Source organism: Episyrphus balteatus, chromosome 3 (genome assembly GCF_945859705.1).
Source record: "Episyrphus balteatus chromosome 3, idEpiBalt1.1, whole genome shotgun sequence".
Lineage (NCBI taxonomy): Eukaryota > Metazoa > Arthropoda > Insecta > Diptera > Syrphidae > Episyrphus > Episyrphus balteatus.
Window position 1 is genome coordinate 57,525,643 of NC_079136.1, and position 7,638 is coordinate 57,533,280.

Sequence of the window (7,638 nt, forward strand, 5' to 3'; positions counted from 1 at the left end):
TTTAACGGGAAATTTTGAATGTGATCTTTTAAAGTAACTGTTTTCCAACCAGAATTATCAAACATTAAAAAAATATATGATTTAACGCGAGAGAAAAAAAATTTTATGTATGAGTTAAAAATTTCCCATACAAATTTGTATGGGGAAAGTATGACCCTAGAGGCACGGGTTAATGACCCCCAAACAAATTTTTTTTGCTAAATTCCCCTTATTTAGGCCCTAAGCTTTCGATCTAGGGGGTGTCTCCCCCGAAAACATCACTTTGGGAAATAACGGACACCCTAATATGTATATATGTTTGTATTTCCATAATTCCATATCGCAATTGTTGCCAACCCAAAAATTACATGTCATAGCTTAACATAACTTTAGAATTCGTAACTCTAGTTTTTCGTAACTTCGGTTTCGCGTAACTTTGACGGCCGTAACTCTGTCGCCCGTAACTCTGGTATTCGTAACTTCGTCGGTTTCCCGTATTTCATGTATCTTTCGTTTTAGAAGGTTTTCCTGAGCGTTTTTTATAGGTACTTTCTTAACGCTAAAATTTTTCAGAATATCGAACAATTAATACTACATACCTAACTATCGACATTTAAGTGGCAAATTAAACAATTTGAAAAAATAAGAAACAAAGTTATTTCAACTGATCTTTTCCCTAATATAGATTTAATATGATACAATAATTTAAGCCGCACGTGCTGTCATTCCGAAGTGTTTCCTAAAAATCATTTCCGATAAAAATCTGGTTTTCTGAGTTATTTTACGAATCTATAATCATTATTTTACTACCAAAACTAACAAAATACCTCTATAATATCTATTTAAATTGATTTCCAATTATAAATAGTTATTTTATATTTATCTTTGAAATTTTTTATAATTTATTTCAAGTTCAAACTGCTTGTCAGCGAGGTTGTTAACTTTATCCAATATGATGAAATTTTTATTATAAATACAAATTAAAAAAAAAAAAATTGTTAATAGATTTCTACTAACCGCAACAACAAAATGCAAAATGATAAGTTAAACGTCAATGGAAAATGACATAAGACAATATAAACAAATTTATACTAAATATACTTTTAGTAAACAATAAAAATTTCATTGAAAGTGTATAGTAATTATAATTTGATATAAGCTGTTGACAGCAATAAAAAACAAACTTCAAAATACCTACAACACGAATAATATTTCCGATAATTTTTTATATATATTTCGCTACTAACCTATACCTATTACCTCAGTAGCTAGCAGTACCTCAAGTATAAATTAGTGGAAGAAATAAAAAAAAAAGTTCCGACTAATTACCTACATTTTTCTTTTTCGTTTGTGTTGTCGTGCTAAATTTATGCATCTTCATTAAGTCATCGTTTGTTTGGCAGCAGAAATGAGCCCTATATTACCTATACTATTGTGAATATACATTTTTATAATGAACGTAGGTACGAACATATTCTTCTGACATAACACGGACACCGACAACAGTCAACACAAAATTATGATTCAACTTTTTTTTTTTGTATGGTAATTAAGTTGACATTTATATGTTAAAACAAACAACGGCAAATGTGTATAAAACAGAGGCAATATACCCAAAAGCTTGTGTCATTGACCGAAAAATGTTAAAAATTACATAAAAAAAAACTTTAACTGGAGAAATACCTACATAAAGTTGGTATAGGTACCTTGGTATTTTGGTGTATATTTGTTACCATAATTTAGCATTATCGGGTTTTGAATTTTTATGACTTGATAAAAATCGAGCCTATTTTAATGGTTTAATGATGAAAGTGGGACACATTTATGTTGAATATTTTAGTGTTAAATGTTTGAAAAGACAAAACATAACAGACTTTAGAGAAAAAGTTGCATTTTTTCCAGTTTCATGCGTTTTTTTTAAACTTTCGCAACTTATTCTTATTCATTATTTATAAAATTAATATCTACTAAGTTCAAAAAAGAAATGCAAATTTTAAATTTAATTTAAAGTTAAGATTTCTGTTCTTGCGTTCTTGGTGCCATTTTTATTATGAATAGGGGAAAGTGGCCTAAAGTGGCACCCCAAGGTAAAATGGCCCCCTTGCTAGAAATCGTAGAATCAAACATAATTAGAAAGTTTTATAAACGCGATTCTTATGTTAATCTGGCAAAACCGACATGAAGTTTTAGCAACTTCAAGGCATTATTTAAAATTCGACAAGTCAAACTGTTTCTAACCACCTCAAAAGTACACTCGTTAAATTTTTATGAAGTATAAAAAACATTGTATTTTGGAAAAAGAAGAGTAATATACGTATGTATGAAATATTTCTTAGTAATTTAATGTAATAAGTTGGCTTAGAACGATTTTAGATTTTTCGGTATAAAACTTGAATTAAAAAAACCCAAAATGGGCAAAATGGCCTACCTAGTACTCGGGTAAAATGGCATACATACTTTCACATGGCATTTTATACTGACTTTCACATTTTCATTTTTTTATAGTGAATATGGTTGCTAAACATAAACGATCTACAGAGAGGAAGCCCTGGACTGAGGAAAGTCCTTGATTCCGTCCAAAATCTGGAAAAAAAGCATCCAAATTATTCGAAGTTCCAAAAACTACAGTAAGGAGATGAGAAACCAACGGGAACAGGGTTTTGAATGACTCACAGAAATTTTGGGGGGGGATTAAGCACCACTTGTTCCAAGAAAATGGAAAAGGAGCCCTTTGACTCGATTTTTCATTTAAAATTACGTACATTTGGACAGTGTGCCATTTTATCCGGGTAAATTTGATCCGTGAAATTTGTAGACGTCTTGAAAATAAAAAAATTTAAATACTTTTTGGAATTTTTTTTTAACTCGCAAAGCACAAAAATGTGAGAGTAATATATTAAATTTTGAAAAGTATATAGCATTTAAGTTTGAATGTTACTTTTTTTCGAGATATGGGACATTTCCCTTAGGGGGGCCATTTTAGGCCACCTTCCCCTATAACATAAAACTTACCTAACACGAAAAAATGCTTGATGGCAAAAGAGAAGGAAAATACAAATTTCATGGGTGACAAAACTAACGAATGCACTTTTAGCATGAAGGAAAATTTATTTATATGGAGTAGAAGCACTAAGTACTATATGACGTAAAAGACCATTTATGGGTTTGCTAAAAGTCTATGCAATGGTTTTAGTTATGTGGACAAGAGTGGCAGGAACGATTGATGTTAGGATTTTTATATACAACTTGATGCAAAATATATAATGTGAGCACATGTGGGTTTTTGGTTGGAAAGTGCTTTAATGCAATTTTTGGTGAAGAGTTAAGTTAGGTCATTACTCACTGGATTTTAGCTGACGATACAAAAATGTAGTATAGTAGTATAGTAGATAAATTTATTTAGGATTAGTTTTTAAAAACTCGAATTCGAAATTCTATGTGTTTTAAACAAGTTTAGGATTCGTAAAAAAATCGTCGTTTGACCTTGCGTGCTTATTTAAAAAGATTAGCTTATATCCAAATTTTTACCACATATCCATTCTTTCGAACGGAGCTATGCAGAAAAATGCAGTTTTTGGTATTTTACGGGTATTGCGAGAGTACTAAATATTCTCCAAAACCCATAAAATACCAAAAAACTCCAGTGTGTTGAACAGCCAAAACTAAAAGTACAATGTGTTCCTCACTACCTATATTTTCTATCTAAAAATCGAATTCAATAGTTGTAAAAACCATTTTTTCCTTATATTTCGAAAAGAAAATTGTAGGTACTGAGGTAATCATTTTTTACCTAATTGATTTTGTAGCCCTATTTATAACCAAAGAGGATCGAGAAATTGATAAATGTTTTTTTTTTGTTTTCGGATTAAGAAAACCATCGCTAAAAAAATTGCAACGAAAAAGAACAACCAAAAACTCCTTACAAGGAAGACTAAGCGTTTGTTTCTGTCTGTCCCGCTTTATAGTTTAACGATAAGCGAAAAAGACGAATGATTCTAATCTATCTAATGTGCTAAAAGACTGCAAAAATAGTAGAAAAAAAAACAATAAAGACTTTATAACCTTCACCGAGATTTCACTTTATTAGACTTTAGACGCAGAGTTAAGTCGTTTTTCAGCGAGACTTCGAAAACAAATCAGTAAAAACTTAACACACAGTCCATCAAAAAAAAAAAAACTGAATATTTTTACCGTTATAAGGGTACCGTCTTATAAATCGATGAAAGCCGGCTGGTGTTAAGCAAAAGCGATTTTAGACACGTTTCCTCACAAATTCTTAACAAATCAATAGAAATATAGTTTATATTTGATTGTGTGATGCATTTCTTCACTTTTAATTATAAAATGTTAATAAATTGAAGGAAAGAAATTTATTCGTAGCAAAAAGAATTCTATAGTTGATACGAAAAGTCAGACTAAATTCGCGTTCCACACATTCCACATTCCTGACGAACAAAATTTTCACGCGTACTTAGCCCCAAGAATCATTTTTGTTTTGGTGGTGAATTAAAACTTCATTCGCCACGAATTAAAAACTGTCATGTGAAAGAAATGTCAAAATTAACGAATTTTTTCGTTCATTTTTTGGTCGTTGGTCGTGCTCATGTGAATAGTGCTTTAAAATGTTGAACGGTTCATTAAGGGTTCGCTTTTAATTGCGTGTAATTTTTTTTGCAAGAATTGAGAAGGGCTACAATTTCTGCCGAGTCCGAGTCATATTCATGATATGTTATGGTACCCATATTTTTGACAATGGCACTCTTAAAGGTGTTGTCTATTCGTCGAAAAGATTGAAAGAGATTTCTAGGTGTTGGACACTGGATTCAAACCCAGTACCTCTGGCTTGACAGTCCAAGTAGGTATTTATACAATTGCAGAAACTGCCAAGATAAGGTTTTTACCTAGATATTCTTCGCAAATATTTATCTTCTTTAAAATAAGAACTTTACAGGTACCTAAATGTGATATCATTTAATTATTTGACCTTTTTTAAAGTTCTTGTAATAAAGTACCTAACCGATCGAAAATGTTTGAAAGTCAAAGTACCTACCTAAACCTTTCTGAGTATTGGTAAAATGTATATTTCGTTTATCCTTTTGATAAAGTAGGGTAGAGATTTGGATACAATTATACCAAAAACCCATCTACTAAATTTTCCATTTCAAAAAGGTTTACCAATTCAAAAATGTTCCCTACTGTCACCCTCATTCCAAGGTCAAAACCTATTTAAAAGTACAAAAAAAAAGTACAACGAACTAAATTCTATTAAGAGATATCTCCACATTTCGCATTTAAAATCCTGAAATTAAATTTTCATTCCGCGCGACAAATATACAAACCCCCTATAATACAAAAACACACACACAAAGGTATCCAAACGCACACACATAGTAAACACAAAAAGCATTTTATTATGCAGAATAAATCCCGGGTTTTTATCGTTAATCGGTTCTGCACGACGGGGATGACAACAACAAAAAATGAAAAAAAAAAGCAAAAATTGTTAAAGAACGACGAAATTCCTACAACCCACCTCCTCACATTTGTGTGACGTCTCTCTGAGTATATATAAACGGGGCGACATCGACAAGTACGCAGATTAAAATGGGTGGTTGGGTGCATATAGAAATGGGTATAGATGGATGGATGGTAGGGTATAGAGTAGATGCGCACTTAACAAGAGCACTTCATCGCTGGGTTTCCTATTAGAGAGTGTTGAAAACAATATAAACATTTTTTTTTTTCATCCCCCATGAATCCCATCATCATCCCTTCTCGTTGTAGTAGATTTTCTTCACTATATAGCGAGGTTCGGGTATGTGTGTATCCCCCCAAACATAATCATCCTGGGGAACATTAAGTAAAAAATGGCGTTTAACTTAAATTTAAAAGTAACCAGCTTTCATGAAGACGTATTTTTTCTGTCTTCTTAATAAAATGAAAACGTAAAAAACGAAAAAGTGATTAGGGATCTAGACGCACAAGCATGAAACAAAGCACTTAATTTTCTGTTCGTTCAAAAAAAAAAGGACAAAAAACAACAACAACAACAAAAAGCACAGCAAAAGGGTGCGGCCATATTTTGTACGTTTTTTAAAGGTTTTTTTTTTGGATTCTCGACGATCCTGTACAAAGCAAGTCCACTTTTTTTTGTGATACCAAAGAGTACCTACTTGGCTGGCATGTTTGGTGAAATTTTCTATAATAATGACCTTTCCCTCGAAAAGTATCCTTAAAAATTCTGTATATCCACCATATATACAAATCGAGCTAGGAAGAGGGTTAAGGACGTTGACAAGGGGGTAAAAGGGAGGTGGGGGTTATTGGTGCACAAATTGAACACAAACTTTATGTATTCGGCAAGTCGTGAAAACTATATTCCTCGTCAAGGGGTTGCAGACACACAGTTCAATTGAATTAAGCTTGCGCGAAAATTGTCCGTCGGTCGCGTCAATCTTTGTAGATAGAGGTAGATACACGTTAACTGCAAAACATTCCTGATTCCTGCTTGGAGCCTTAGGATACTTATCCCCAGAATTGGGGCTGCTCCATTTAGAATTCGTGTAGAACAAGCTAAATGCATTCCACTAAATATAAAACGGGGTTTTCTGGGGGTTTCCTATAGCTATTAGGGTAGGGGTATATACTCACCAGACAATGTTTGAACTTTTGTTTCCTTTTTCACCAAAATTCAGAAATTAGTCACCGATTCGAACACAGTTGAAAAAGTTTAAGTCATAAAAAATATTGTTTCCATTCCACAGGATTAAAGGATCCATTCCAGGATCAGATATTGTTATCATCACAAATAATTCATTGCACTGGAAATTTTAAATAATTTATGTTTTTTTGTACCGAAAACGACCTAGTTCCTTCGCATTTACTGCGTTTAGATAGATTTGTATCTTTTTTTTTTCAACAGTTCACCATAATTCACAACTTATTACCTATGCGTCAAGTAACAAACTACTGAGCTACCTTCAAGCGCACAAGACCTCTACCAGTTCTGAATGATTCCCACTTTTTGCGGCCATACTATACGAAACAAAAATGAACGAGGGTATCAATCCCAGATTCAGCTGACCTACCACGTAGCTGAATAAATACCTAACTTAAACATTAGGAATGTATTTGTGTATTGTATATTTTTACAGTGGATTGAATTTTTGTGTTTTTGTGCAGATACCGCGCGCGCATGACAAATGAATTTTTATTTTACGAAATATACGATAAATTTTCATTTCATCGGTTTTCATCAGCAGTAAAGCGAGGTATAGATACGAGCTAGGTAAAAAAAAATTTATTTGTGGATCGTATCTGTACAGAAAAGTATCTGCTAGCTGAGCAATAGTGACAGTATGAGTATCTATATTATTATGGGTGGTGGAACGAAATGGAAAAGTTAAAAAAAAAAAAAAAAACTGTTAAGGGAAATTTAAGAGGATATAGGAGGTAGTAGTTGGATAGTATGATGGTCAATAATTATTATGTACACGAGATATACGACGTGCTTGCATGTGTATATACTCAAATAATATAATTCGGAGTACTACGGAGTATCTAGGCTACATATCGAATTTTTCGGAAAAATTTCTTTTGGATAGGTAGGTACTGTTTTATAGATTGGAGTTTTTTTTTTTTTTTGTTTGTGGTCCATTA

The 7,638-nt window shown here is 32.3% G+C and overlaps 1 long non-coding RNA gene across 1 annotated transcript in view; it reads right to left on the reverse strand.

The window, feature by feature from the left end:
* The window catches only part of LOC129915265 (uncharacterized), a 28,625-nt gene extending 21,533 nt beyond the window's left edge, over positions 1 to 7,092 (reverse strand). The window contains exon 1 of the long non-coding RNA XR_008772263.1: positions 6,631 to 7,092. This is a non-coding gene — a long non-coding RNA (uncharacterized LOC129915265). The remainder of the gene's footprint in view (positions 1 to 6,630) is intronic.
* Between the last annotated feature and the right edge of the window lie 546 nt (positions 7,093 to 7,638).